This window comes from Tachyglossus aculeatus, chromosome 27 (assembly GCF_015852505.1).
Source record: "Tachyglossus aculeatus isolate mTacAcu1 chromosome 27, mTacAcu1.pri, whole genome shotgun sequence".
NCBI classification, from domain to species: Eukaryota; Metazoa; Chordata; class Mammalia; order Monotremata; family Tachyglossidae; genus Tachyglossus; species Tachyglossus aculeatus.
This window is the reverse complement of record NC_052092.1, coordinates 166,235-181,958: the sequence shown is the minus strand read 5'-3', so window position 1 is coordinate 181,958 and position 15,724 is coordinate 166,235.

Below are 15,724 nucleotides of genomic sequence, written 5' to 3'. Positions count from 1 at the left end.
ATTAAAGCTAGACGCACACATATAGTCATTCATTCATTCATTCAATCGTATTTATTGAGCGCTCACTGTGTGCAGAGTGCTGTACTAAGTGCTTGGAAAGTACAAGTAGAGAAGCAGCGTGGCTCAGTGGAAAGAGCCTGGGCTTGGGAGTCAGAGGTCACGGGTTCAAATCCTGGCTCCTCCACTTGTCAGCTGGGTGACTTTGGGCAAGTCACTTCACTTCTCTGGGCCTCAGTTACCTCATCTGTTAAATAATAATAATAATGATGGCATTTGTTAAGCGCTTACTATGTGCAAAGCACTGCTCTAAGCGCTGGGGGGATACAAGGTGATCAGGTTGTCCCATGTGAGGCTCACAATCTTAATCCCCATTTTCCAGATGAGGGAACTGAGGCCCAGAGAAGTGAAGTGACTTGCCCAAAGTCACCCAGCTGACAATAGGTGGAGCCGGGATTTGAACCCGTGACCTCTGACTCCAAAGCCCGGGCTCTTTTCACTGAGCCACGCTGCAAAATGGGGATGAAGACTGTGAGCCCCCCGTGGGACAACAGGACCACCTTACAACCTCCCCAGCGCTTAGAACAGTGCTTGGCACGTAGTAAGTGCTTAATAAATGCCATCATTATTTATTTATTTACAATACAGCAGTAGAGACGATCCCTTGCCCACAACGGGCTTACAGTCTAGAGGGACTGTGTCTCAGTGTCATCACGGTAAGATGACGACTGGGGTGCGGGGAGGGGACGGGATATGTTTCGCGGGTCCCAGAGCCCCTTTGAGCCCCCAACTCGAGAAGCAGCGTGGCTCAATGGAAAGAAGCCGGGCTTGGGTGTCAGAGGTCATGGGTTCAAATCCCGACTCCACCAATGGTCAGCTGTGTGACCTTGGGCAAGTCACTTCACTTCTCTGGGCCTCAGTGACCTCATCTGGAAAATGGGGATGAATAATAATAATAATATTATAACAATCATTGTATAGATCATTAAATAACCTTAATCAATTTTAATTAATTAATTGATTATTAACCAGAAATATAATATATAATAATATATAACAATAATATAATTATTCAATAACAACTATTAATTAATTAAACCAACAAATTAATTAATGAATTCATTGATAATAAATTATAGTTGTAATTAATTAATTAATTTAATATAAAATAATACAATATAATCATCATCATCATCAATCGTATTTATTGAGCGCTTACTATGCGCAGAGCACTGTACTGAGCGCTTGGGAAGTACAAATTTGCAACACATAGAGACAGTCCCTACCCAACAGTGGGCTCACAGTCTAAAAGGGGGAGACAGAGAACAAAACCAAACATACCAACAAAATAAAATAAATAGGATAGACATGTACAAGTAAAATAAATAAATAAATAAATAGAGTAATATAATAATATAGTATAATAATAATTACTATGTGCAAAGCACTGTTCTAAGCTCTGGGGAGGTTACAAGGTGATCAGGTTGTCCCATGTGGGGCTCACAGTCTTAATCCCCATTTCACAGATGAGGTCAGCGAGGCCCAGAGAAGTGAAGCGACTTGCCCAAAGCCACACAGCTGACAAGTGGCGGAGCCAGGATTTGAACCCATGACCTCTGACTCCAAAACCTATGCTCTTTCCACTGAGCCATGCTGCAGACTGCGAGCCCCACGTGGGATAACCTGATTACCTTGTATCTCCCCCAGAGCTTAGAACAGTGCTTGGCACATAGTAAGAGCACTTAATAAATACCGGAGAAGCAGCGTGGCTCAGTGGAAAGAGCCCGGGCTTTGGAGTCAGAGGTCATGGGTTCAAATCCCGGCTCCGCCACTTGCCAGCTGTGTGACTCTGGCCAAGTCACTTCACTTCTCTGGGCCTCAGTTCCCTCATCTGTAAAATGGGGATTAAGATTGTGAGCCCCCTGAGGGACAACCTGATCACCTTGTACCTCCCCAGCGCTTAGAACAGTGCTTTGCACATAGTAAGCGCTTAACAAATACCATTATTATTATTATTATGGCAAGTGAAGTGACTTGCCCAAAGTCACCCAGCTGACAAGTGGAGGAGCCGGAATTTGAACCCATGACCTCTGACTCCAAAGCCCGGGCTCTTTCCACTGTGAACCCCACGTGGGACAACCTCCTTCCCAGCGCTTAGAACAGTGCTTGGCACATAGTAAGCGCTTAACAAATGCCGTCGTTATTATTATTATTATTATTATTATTGGAGATGCTTTCTCCTGGTCCTCACCTGTCTACCCTTCTCTCATTTGAGGGGAGAGGGGGCCGAGGGGAGGGACACATTGGGGAGAGACAGTCTGGGGATCTGGATTACTTAATTTTCTCCGCCTTTATAGCCAGAACTTCAGGCCGGCATCATCGCCCTCCTCCTCCTCATCAAAAATGGTATTAATTCATTTTTAACGGTATGTGTTAAGCACTTACCACCTGCCAGGCACTGCGCTAAGCCCTGGGGTAGATACCCACCTATTCTATTTTATTTTGTAGTATGTTTGGTTTTGTCTCCCCCTTTTCGACTGTGAGCCCACTGTTGGGTAGGGACCGTCTCTATATGTTGCCAATTTGTACTTCCCAAGCGCTTAGTCCAGTGCTCTGCACACGGTAAGCGCTCAATAAATACGATTGATGATGATGATACAAGTTAATCAGGTTGGACACAGTCCCTGCCCAACCGGGGGCTCACACTCTTAATCCGTGGGACAACCTGATCACCTTGTAACCTCCCCAGCGCTTAGAACAGTGCTTTGCACATGGTAAGTGCTTAATAAATGCCATTATTATTATTATTAATAATCCCCATTTTACCGATCAAATATCTGAGGAACAGAGAAGTTAAGTCACTTGCCCAAGGTCACACAGCAGACAATAATAATAATAATGGTATCTGACGAGTGCTTACTATGTACCAAGCACTGTTCTAAGTGTTAGGGTAGGTACAGAGAAGCAGCGTGGCTCAGTGGAAAAAGCACGGGCCTTGGAGTCCGAGGTCATGGGTTCAAATCCCGGCTTGCCCATTGTCATCATCATCATCATCAATCGTATTTATTGAGCGCTTACTATGTGCAGAGCACTGTACTAAGCGCTTGGGAAGTACAAATTGGCAACATATAGAGACAGTCCCTACCCAACAGTGGTTGTCAGCTGTGTGACTTTGGCCAAGTCACTTCACTTCTCAGTGCCTCAGTTCCCTCATCTGGAAAATGGGGATGAAGACTGTGAGCCCGCCGTGGGGCAACCTGATCCCCTTGTAACCTCCCCAGCGCTTAGAACGGTGCTTTGCACATAGTAAGCGCTTAATAAATGCCATCATTATTATTATTATTATTACAAGTTGATCAGGTTGTCCCCCGTGGGACTCACAGTCTTCATCCCCATTTTCCAGATGAGGGAACCGAGGCACAGAGAAATTCAGTGGCTTGCCCAAGGTCACACAGCAGACAAGTGGTGGAGCTGGGATTAGAACCCATGACCTCTGAGGCCAAACTGCTTTTCGATTGAATGCTTAATACTTTGTGCGGAGCGATGTATTAAGCACTTTGGGAGAGGACAATACAATCGAGTAACAGTAATATTCATTCATTCATTCAATCGTGTTTATTGAGCGCTTACTGTGTGCAGAGCACTGTACTAAGCGCTTGGGAAGTACGAATCGATAACATATAGGGACGGTCCCTACCCAACAACGGGCTCACGGCCTAGAAGGGGGAGGCAGACAACAAAACTAAACCGGCAGATAGGTGTCAATACTGTCAGAATAAATCGAATTATAGCTTATAAATATAGTATATATTAATAAATATATTATTATATTATAATCCATAATAATTAATAATCATTAATGTTAATAATTAATAATAATAATTAATTAATAATAATTAATCAATCATAATTAATGATAATGGATTTATAAAGAGCCCGGGCTTTGGAGTCAGAGGTCATGGGTTCGAATCCCGGCTCCGCCACATGTCTGCTGTGTGACCTTGGGCAAGTCACTTAACTTCTCTGAGCCTCAGTTACCTCATCTGTAAAATGGGGATTAAGACTGTGAGCCCCACGTGGGACAATCTGATCACTTTGTATCCCCCCAGCGCTTAGAACAGTGCTTTGCACATAGTAAGCGCTTAACAAATGCCAACATTATTATTATTATTATTATTATTATTTATGATAGAATATATTATAAATCGAATAATAATAAAAAAGGTATTTGCTAAGCGCTTACCATGTACCGAGCACTGTTCTAAGCGCTAGGGTAAATACAAGGTAATCAGGTTATCCCACAGGGGGGCTCACAGTTTTAATCCCTATTTTACAGATGCGGTAACTGAGGCACAGAGAAGTTAAGCGGCTTGCCCAGGGTCACACAGGAGATAAGTGGCAGAGCCGGGATTAGAACCCGCGTCCTCTGACTCCCAAGAACGTGCTCTTTCCACTGCGCCATGCTGCTTCCCCACAAAACACCTGCCTAATATAATAACCATCGCAGTGTTTGTCTGGTGCTTACTACCAATCAGTGGTATTTACTGAGCACTTACTACATGCCCAGCACTGTACTAAATGCTTGGGAGAGGACAACACAACAGAATTAGCAGACACCTTCCCTGCCCACAACGAGCTTGCTTAAGAGCCGAGGTGGACGCGATACAGTCGGAAGAGGCGTTGAAGCCCCCATTTTCCAGATGAGTAAACTGAGGCATGGAGAAGTTAAGCAACTGGTCGAGGTCACCCGATCTCCCAGTCCCGCGCCTGCTGGGTGACCGCGGGCAAGTCGCTTCACCTCTCTGTGCCTCAGTTTACTCATCTGGAAAATGGGGATTGAGACGGTGAGCCCCATGGGGGACAGGGACTGTAATGAACATGATTTGAGTGTTTCCACTGGAGCGCTTAGTACAGTGCTTGGCATTAATTAATTAATGAATTAATTAATTAGGCTGTGAGCCCACTGTCGGGTAGGGACTGTCTCTATATGTTGCCAACTAGTACTTCCCAAGAGCTTAGTACAGTGCTCTGCACACAGTAAGCGCTCAATAAATACGATTGAATGAATGAATGAATGAATAATTCATTCATTCACTTATTCATTCATTCATTCACTCACTCACTCATTCATTCATTCAATCGTATTTATTGAGCACTTACCGAGTGCAGAGCACTGTACTAAGCGCTTGGGAGAGTACAATACAACAATAAACAGACACATTTCCTGCCTTCAGGGAGCTTACAGTCTTATTGAGTGCCTATTTCGCTCAGGGTTCTGTACTAATTTTTATGGTAATAATAATAATAATGATGATTATAATTATAGGATTTGTTAAGTCCTTACTATGTGCTGAGCACTGTTCTAAGCGCTGGGGGGGATACAAGGTGATAAGGTTGTCCCACATGGGGTTCACAGTCTTAATCCCCATTTTCCAGATGAGAGAACTGAGGCCCGGAGAAGTGAAGTGACTCGCCCAAAGTCACACAGCTGACAAGTGAGCCCACTGTTGGGTAGGGACTGTCTCTATATGTTTCCAACTTGTACTTCCCAGGCGCTTAGTACAGTGCTCTGCACACAGTAAGCGCTCAATAAATACGATTGATTGATGAGGATAAGTGCTCAGAGGTTGGAGCTTAGGAGTCAGAGGTCGTGGGTTCAAATCCCGTCTCCGCCGCTTGTCAGCTGTGTGACTTTGGACGAGTCGCTTCACTTCCCCGGCCCTCAGTTATCTCATCTGTAAAATGGGGATGAAGACTGTGAGCCCCCCGGGGGACAACCTGATCACCCTGTATCCTCCCCAGCGCTTAAAACAGTGCTTTGCACATAATAATAATTATAATGATGGTATTTGTTAAGCACTTACTATGTGCAAAGCACTGTTCTACGCACATAGTAAGTGCTTAACAGATACCAAAATCATCATTATTATTATTATTATTATTATTATTATTATTATTCGAACCCATGGCCACTGACTCCCAAGCCTGGGCTCTTCCCACTAAGCCACGCTGCTTCTCACGTGAAGCACTTACTACATGTCAGGCGCCGAAGTAATTCCAAGCTCACCAGGATGGACACATAGTAAGCACTTAATAAATATTTTTAAGTCCGTGCTGTTTTCACTATAATATTTCAGGGATCTCGCTACCTTAACCCTTACTTCCCCTCATCTCCATCCCCACCCCCAGTCCATTATCCCCGAAGGTTGAAGCCTTATTGAGTTCCCAGCCGTAACGCTGGTTTGCCCGCCCCTCCCTTCTCCTCTGTCCATCTATCCTCGGCCCACTTAATAATAATAATAACAGTGCTCTGCACACAGTAAGCGCTCAATAAATACGATTGAATGAATGAATAATGGCATTTTATGAAGCGCTTACTATGTGCAAAGCGCCGTTCTAAGCGCTGGGGAGGTTACAAGGTGATCCCATGGGGGGCTCACAGTCTTCATCCCCATTTTACAGATGAGGTAACTGAGGCGCAGAGAAGTGAAGTGACTTGCCCAAAGTCACCCAGCTGACGAGTGGCGGAGCTGGGATTTGAACCCATGACCTCTGACTCCAAAGCCCGGGCTCTTTCCATTGAGCCACACTGCCATCTTCTTGTGTAAGCCCCTTTCCGGTCCAGGCCTTCCGGGCGATGGGATTCCGACGGGATTAGCGAATCCCCAGTGGACACATGCATTCACGACCTAAAGATAGGAATGATTTCTGGAGTCTCGGAAGGATTGTGAGCCCACTGTTGGGTAGGGACTGTCTCTATATGTTGCCAATTTGTACTTCCCAAGCGCTTAGTACAGTGCTCTGCACATAGTAAGCGCTCAATAAATACGACTGATGATGATGATTGAGCAGGGGCCCAGCCTAAGGCCTCAGACGCTAGCCCAACAGATCAGGAGAAGCAGCGTGGCTCAGTGGAAAGAGCCCGGGCTTTGGAGTCAGAGGTCATGGGTTCAAATCCCGACTCCGCCAATTGTCAGCTGTGTGACTTTGGGCAAGTCACTTCTCTGGACCTCAGTTCCCTCATCTATAAAATGGGGATGAAGATTGTGAGCCCCACGTGGGACAATCTGATTACCTTGTCCAGTGCTTAGAACAGTGCTTGGCACATCGTAAGCGCTTAACAAATACCAACATTAATATTATTAGAACAGTGCTTTGCACATAGTGAGTGCTTAATAAATGCCATTATTATTATTATCCCACCCACCCCTGTGACCCTCCAGCACTGCAGATCAAGGGATTGGTGACCTTCAGTGACTGGGCTGGACTGGATAAGTGCAAGTGTGGTCAGGGGGTGTTTCGTTCATGTTCCAGGATCTCTCTAGCTTCATCCACCCGTTATCAATCGATAAACGATATTTACTGAGCGCTCCCTCTGTGGAGAACATGATACTACAGAGCAGTTAGACATGATCCCTGCCCATAGGAGCCTACAGTCCACAGAATAATATTAATGATGGTATTTGTTAAGTGCTTACTATCATCATCATCATCATCAATCGTATTTATTGAGCGCTTACTATGTGCAGAGCACTGTACTAAGCGCTTGGGAAGTACAAATTGGCAACATATAGAGACAGTCCCTACCCAACAGTGGGCTCACAGTCTAAAAGGGGAGACAGAGAACAAAACCAAACATACTAACAAAATAAAATAAATAGGATAGATAAGTACAAGTAAAATAAATAAATAAATAGATTAATAAATATGTACAACCATATATACATATATACAGGTGCTGTGGGGAAGGGAAGGAGGTAAGATGGGGGGGATGGAGAGGGGGACGAGGGGGAGAGGAAGGAAGGGGCTCAGTCTTGGAAGACCTCCTGGAGGAGGTGAGCTCTCAGCAGGGCCTGTTCTCTGTTCTAATAATAATAATAATAATGGCATTTATTAAGCGCTTACTATGTGCAAAGCACCGTTCTAAGCGCTGGGGGTTACAAGGTGATCAGGTTGTCCCACGGGGGGCTCACAGTCTTCATCCCCATTTTACAGATGAGGGAACTGAGGCACAGAGAAGTCAAGTGAGTTGCCCAAAATCACACAGCTGACAATTGGTGGAGTCGGGATTCGAACCCATGACCTCTGACTCCAAAGCCCGGGCTCTTTCCACTGAGCCATGCTGCTTTGGGGGGATACAAGGTGATCGGGTTGTCCCACGTGGGGCTTACAGTCTTAATCCCCATTTTCCAGACGAGGGAACTGAGGCACAGAGAAGTGAAGCGACTTGCCCAGAGTCACACGGCTGACGATTGGCGGAGCCGGGATTTGAACCCCTGAGTAGACAGATGTTTAAATAAATTGTGGCTAGGGTCACACTTGGAGAGTTTCCGGTTTTCCACCAGTCCCGACTATGGGAGGGAGAGTCGAGTAGAGGCCTTCCCACTCCATTCCCAGTTTGGCCAGTGGCTAGCGAGTGGCGAGCGATTTTCTACAAGGCTAAATTCGCCCATGCTGGGCAGCAGCGGCACGTGAGAGAGTCGAGGGTGGAAACTCGAGTTTACTGCGTGGAAGGAGGCAATGGTGAACCGCTTCCGGATTTTTACCAAGAAAACTTTTACGGATCTATTACCGGAACAACTGCAGATGGAGGTGGGGCGTTCTTGGAGAGATAATAATAATAATAATGGCATTTATTAAGCACTTACTATGTGCAAAGCACTGTTCTAATTGCTGGGGAGGTTACGAGGTGATCAGGTTGGCCCACGGGGGGCTCGCAGTCAATCCCCTGGTGAGGTAACCGAGGCCCAGAGAAGTGAAGTGACTTGCCCAAAGTTACCCAGCTGACAACTGGCGGAGCTGGGATTTGAACCCATGACCAGTGACTTCAAAGCCCGTGCTCTTTCCACTGAGCCACGCTGAGAGATAGGCCCCTGGTGTCCAAGTTGGACTTCCCAGGTGCTTAGTCCAGTGCTCTGCACACAGTAAGCGCTCAATAAATACGATTGAATGAATGAATGAATGAATGAATGGTACCAGCATAATAATAATAATGATAATGATGGCATTTGTTAAGCGCTTACTATGTGTGAAGCACTGTTCTAAGTGCTAAGCACTGTTCTAAGCGCTGAGACAAGCAAGAGGGGAAACAGTAGAGCATAAAGATATGGATGAAAGTGCTGTGGGGCTGGGGTGATGATCAAAGTACTTGGAGGGTAATAATAATAATGGTATTTGTTAAGCGCTTACTATGTGCCCGTCACTGTACTAAGTGCTGGGGGTGGATACAAGCAAATCAGGTTGGACACAGTCCTTGTCCCACATAGGACTCTATTTATTGTTACTCTATTTATTTATTTATTTATTTTACTTGTACATATCTATTCTATTTATTTTATTTTGTTAGTATGTTTGGTTTTGTTCTCTGTCTCCCCCTTTTAGACTGTGAGCCCACTGTTGGGTAGGGACTGTCTCTATATGTTGCCAACTTGTACTTCCCAAGCGCTTAGCACAGTGCTCTGCACACAGTAAGTGCTCAATAAATACGATTGATGATGATGAAGATAGGACTCCACAGTCTCAATCCTCATTTTACAGATGAGGTAACTGAGGCACAGAGAAGTTAAGTGACTTGCCCAAAGTCACACAGCTGACAAGTGGCAGAGCCGGGATTAGAACCCACAACCTCTGACTCCCAAGCCCGGGCTCTTTCCACTAAGCCATGCTGCTTCTCATAATAATGGAATTTATTAAATGCTTACTATGTGCCAAGCACTGTTCTAAGCACTGGGGGAGATACATGGTACTCAGGTTATCCCACGTGGGGCTCGCAGCATGGCTCAGTGGAAAGAGCCTAGGTTTTGGAGTCAGAGTTCATGGGTTCAAATCCCGGCTCCGCCAATTGTCAGCTGTGTGACTTTGGGCAAGTCACTTCACTTCTCTGGGCCTCAGTTACCTCATCTGTAAAATGGGGATTAAGACTGTGAGCCCCCCGTGGGACAACCTGATCACCTTGTAACCTCCCCAGCGCTTAGAACAGTGCTTTGCACAAAGTAAGCGCTTAATAAATGCCATTATTATTATTAATCTCCATTTTACAGATGGCACAGAGAAGTTGTGACTTGCCCAAAGTCACACAGCTGACAAGTGACGGAGCCGGGATTAGAACCCACGACCTCCGACCCCCAAGTCCATGCTCTTTCCACTAATGATGATGACATTTATTAAGCACTTACTATGTGCAAAGCACTGTTCTAAGCGCTGGGGAGGGGACAAGGTGTTCAGGTTGTCCCACGGGGGGGCTCACAGTCTTAATCCCCATTTTACAGATGAGGTAACTGAGGCCCAGAGAAGTGAAGTGGCTTGCCCAAAGTCACCCAGCTGACAGTTGGCGGAGCCGGGATTTGAACCCCTGACCTCTGACTCCGAAGCCCGGGCTCTTTCCACTGAGCCACGCTGCTTCTCCAGCCACGCTGCTTCTCCACACTGTTTCGTTCTCCCATTTCCCAAGATGGCTATTCCCTGGGCAACACTTACCCTTCTCTGGACCCCACCCCCAGTTCGAGGGTCCCCACTCTGTTCCTGAGTCCTAATTAGTGGGGGCCTAAGAGCCAGATCATCATCATCATCATCAATCATATTTATTGATTTATTGATTTATAGATCGAACCTATAATCCTGATGGTCTCAGTTCCGTTCGTGTCCCGAGATCGACATTTGGATCACAACATTCCTCCACGCAGAAACCTCCCCAGACCCATTCCTTCACTCGGAAAAGGAAAAGCTTTAAGTCTCTCCACCAACTATCCGGCCTAATAGTGAGAGCCTTTTCCCGGGAGTCAGGAGACCTGGGTTCTAATACCGACTGCCATTTGCCTGCTTGCGGCCTTGGGCAAGTCTTTTAACCTCTCTCGGCCTCAGTTTCCTCCTCTGTAGAAAGGGAATTAAATTCCCCTTCTTTCCCATTACATCGTGATCCCAATGTGGGACGGGGACTGTGTGTGACCTGATTATTTTGTCTTATTAGTATGGTATTTGTTAAGCACTTACGAAGTCTACTAAGCAATGGGATTCAATCAATCGTATTTATTAAGTGCTTACTGTGTGCAGAGCACTGTACTAAGTGCTTGGGAAGTACAAGTTGGCAACATAAAGAGACGGTCCCTATTCATTCATTCATTCATTAAATCATACTTATTGAGTACTTACTGTGTGCAGAGCACTGTACTAAGTGCTTGGGAAGTACAAGTTGGCAACATAAAGAGACGGTCCCTATTCATTCATTCATTCATTCATTCAATCGTACTTATTGAGCACTTACTGTGTGCAGAGCACTGTACTAAGCGCATGGGAAGTATAAGTTGGCAACACAAAGTGATGGTCCCTACCCAACAAAGGGCTCACAGTCTAGAGGTGGGAGACAGACAACAAAACAAAACATGCGGACAGGTGTCAAGTCATCAGAACCAAACAACGGGCTCACAGTCTGGTTAATTAGGCCAGACACAGCCCCAGTCTCACACAATGCCCATGGTCCCCAACGCTTAGCAGACTGCTTAATACATGGTCATTGCTTAATCAATCAATCAATCAATCAATCGTATTTATTGAGCGCTTACTATGTGCAGAGCACTGTACTAAGCGCTTGGGAAGTACAAATTGGCAACACATAGAGACAGTCCCTACCCAACAGTGGGCTCACAGTCTAAAAGGGGCTCACAGTCTAAAAGCTTAAAGAATGCTACAATTATTATTATGAATTGCATTTCATAAGTGTTTACTTTTTGCAGAGCATTGCGTTGGTGAAAAAAGGTGAAGGATAATAAATCAGTCCAAGATCCTAAAACCCAAAGGGAAAAACCCCATCCTCTTTTTTCTCCTCTCTTTTCCCAGCTCTAGCCTTTTTACTTCTCTCAACCGAAAATAAAATAGCAACTGCGGCATTTGTTAAGCTCTTATAATGTGCTAAATTCTGTACTAAGCGCTGGGCTAGGTAATCAGGTCGGACACAGTCCCTGTCTCGGATGGGGCTCACAGTCTAAGGGGGAGGGAGAACAGGTATTTTATCCCCATTTAACTGAAGTCACAAAAAAGTGATTCGCAGAAGGTCACACAGAGGGCAAGTGACAGAACCGAGATTAGAACCCAGGTCCCTTGAATCCCAGGCTCCTGCGCTTTCCACTAGGTTACGGTGCTTCCTTTAGTCACTTGCAACTCTCCCATCTCCAACCCACTGCCGTCATCTTTCAATCAAGATGGCATTTATTAAGCGCTTATTAGGTGCAAAGCACTGTTCTAAGCACTGGGGAGGTTACGAGGCGATCAAGTTATCCCACGGGGAGCTCACAGTCTTAATCCCCCGTTTTACAGATGAGGCAACTGAGGCACAGAGAAGCGACATGACTTGCCCAAAGTCACACAGCTGACAATGTCAGTCATATTTATTCATCATCATCATCATCAATCGTATTTATTGAGCGCTTACTGTGTGCACAGCACTGTACTAAGCGCTTGGGAAGTACAAGTTGGCAACATATAGAGACAGTCCCTACCCAACAGTGGGCTCACAGTCTAAAAGGGGAAGACGGAGAACAAAACCAAACATACTAACAAAATAAAATAAATAGAATAGATGTGTACAAGTAAAATAAATAAATAAATAAATAGAGTAATAAACATGTACAAACATATATACATATGTACAGGTGCTGTGGGGAAGGGAACGCTTACTGTGTGCAGAGCACTGTACTAAGCGCTTAGCACTGTACTAAGACTGTGAGCCCGTTGTTGGGTAGGGACCATCTCTATATGTTACCAACTTGCACTACCCAAGCACTTAGTACAGTGCTCTGCACACTGTAAGCGCTCAATAAATACGATTGAATGAATGAATTGGCGGAGCCAGGATTTGAACCCATGACCTCTGACTCCAATCCCCTCCCCGCTTAAATCTGTCAAATCTTGTCCCGCGTCACCTTCGAAGCCCTCCTAAAAGCCACCGCTTCCAAGAGGCATTCTCGGATGAATTCTCCACCTTTTTGGGCATGTTTCCTCTCAACAACTTGTAGACCTCTTTATTTATTTAATCACTTGCTTTAAAAAACTCATTTGTACCTACGCTCAGTCTCCTAGCATTGAAGCTACCCTGGCCTTAACACAGAAGCAGCGTGGCTCAGTGGAAAGAGCCCGGGCTTTGGAGTCGGAGGTCATGGGTTCAAATCCCGGCTCCGTCGATTGCCAGCAGGGTGACTTTGGGCAAGTCACTTCACTTCTCAGTGACCTCAGCTGTAAAATGGGGATGAAGACTGTGAGCCCCCTGTGGGACCACCTAATCACCTTGTAACCTCCCCAGAGCTTAGAACAGTGCTTGGCACATAGTAAGCGCTTAATAAATGCTATTATTATTATTATACCACATGGGAGACACGGAGAAAATCAGCCCAGCCCATGGAGAGAACCCAATAGCTGCTGTATGGACAGCGTAAGTCGTGAAACCAAAAATGATAATAATTATTCATTTAGTCGTATTTATTGAGCGCTTACTGTGTGCAGAGCACTGTACTAAGCACTTGGGAAGTACAAGTTAGCAACATATAGAGACGGTCCCTACCCAACAGCGGGCTCTGGTACTTGTTCAGTATTTATCATGTGTCCAGCACTGTTCTAAGCCCCTTTGCACATAGTAAGCGCTTAATAAATGCCATTATAAGATAATCACGTCGGGCACAGTTCCTGTCCCACAAAGGGCTCACAGCTTAAGTAGGAGGGAGAACAGGTTTTCAATCCCTGTTTTGCAGTTGAGGAAACTGAAGCACAGAGAAGTTAAGTGACTTGCCCCAGACAGCATAGTCTTCCTTCCAGGACCCTGCGCTTTCCACTAGGCCACACCGCTTCCTAAAAGGCACTGCAAACATAAACTTCATGACAAAACAAGAAACGTCCTATGTGTGAGAGCCCAGTGTGTCCGAGTTGTGGGTACAGAATTGACCTTTCCACTCAGGTAAATTTCGCCTGGGCTTGCGAGTCATGGGTTCAAATCCCAGCTCTGCCAGTTGTCAGCTGTGTGACTTTGGGCCAGTCACTTCACTTCTCTGGACCTCAGTTCCCTCATCTGGAAAACGGGGATGAAAGACCGTGAGCCCCACGTGGGACAACCTGATGACCTTGTATCTACCCCAGCGCTTAGAACAGTGCTTGGCATATAGTAAGCACTTAACAAATACCAACATTATTATTATTGTACTTGTACTTCCCGAGTGCTTAGTACAGTGCTCTGAATATGAGGCCCACGATGAGACCTGCCCCAAGTTCCCCTTGACCTGCGAAGCCTGCGGCAAAAAGAAAATTCAGCGAGAGAAGGTAAATTGGGCTTTGGTCCGTAGTAGGGTTTGGCGGGGACGGTGGCCGACTGATGTGAGAAGCAGCGTGGCTCAGTGGAAAAGAGCCCGGGCTTTGGAGTAGGAGGTCATGGGTTCAAATCCCGGCTCCCCCAATTATCAGCTGAGTGACTTTGGGCACAGTCACTTAAATTATATGTTTGTATGTATTTATTACTCTATTTTATTTGTACACGTTTATTCTATTTATTTTATTTTGTTAATACGTTTTGTTTTGTTCTCTGTCTCCCCCTTCTAGACTGTGAGCCCACTGTTGGGTAGGGACCGTCTCTGTATGTTGCCAACCTGTTCTTCCCAAGCGCTCAGCACAGTGCTCTGCCCACAATAAGCGCTCAATAAATACGATTGAATGAATGAATGAATGCACACAGTAAGTGCTCAATAAATACGATTGAATTGAATTATTATTATCATCAGTTCTCCATCTGCGGTGCCTTCCGGATATTTTGGGTCTTCTGGTCTTCCCCATTAAAGTATCCTTTCTCTGAGGGCAGGGATGGGCACTTGGATTTCTCTTACCTGCCCTGGGCACTTTGCAAAGGATTGTCTACACCTTTGTTGCCTCTGGATCCCAGTGGGAACGTGACTGAAGAGAGATGAGAAAGTGAAAGGGGACCTAGAATCAATTTCCCGCTGCAGGCTCTCAATCTCGAAGTTTCAGGATCAAGACTCGTCCCCTATTCCTGTTGGGTGTGAGGGTGGCCTGGTTCTGGATGGGAGGGGAGCGGGATAACAGGGACTCCTGGCTTGCAGTGGGGAATGGGGCTGGAAACCTGCATTCTCCTCACTTCTCTGTGCCTCAGTTTCCTCATCTGAAAACTGGGGATTGAGACTGCAAGCCCCTGGTGAGACAGGGACTGTGTCCAACCCAATTTGCTTGTATCCACCCCAGCGCTTAGTAAAAATAATAATAATAATGATGATGGCATTTGTTAAGCGCTTGCTATGTACCAAGCACTGTTCTAAGTGCTGGGGGAGATACCCGGTAATCAGGTTGTCCCACGTGAGGCTCACAGTTTTAATCTCATTTTACAGATGAGGTAATTGAGGCACAGAGGAGTTAAGCGATTTTCCCAAAGTTACACAGCTGCCAACTTGTACTTCCCAAGCGAGTGCTTAGTACAGTGCTCTGCACACAGTAAGCGCTCAATAAATACGATTGATGATGATGATGATGATGACAAGTGGCAGAGCTGGGATTAGAACCCACATCCTCTGACTCCCAAGCCCAGACTCCTTCCATGGAGCGACGCTGCTCCACACTGCCCCACACAAAGTAATAATAATAATTATGGTATTTGTTAAGCTCCTACTATGTGCCAAGCACTGTTCTAAGCACCGGGGTAGATACAAGGTGATCAGGTTGTCCCACGTGGGGCTCACAGTCTCAA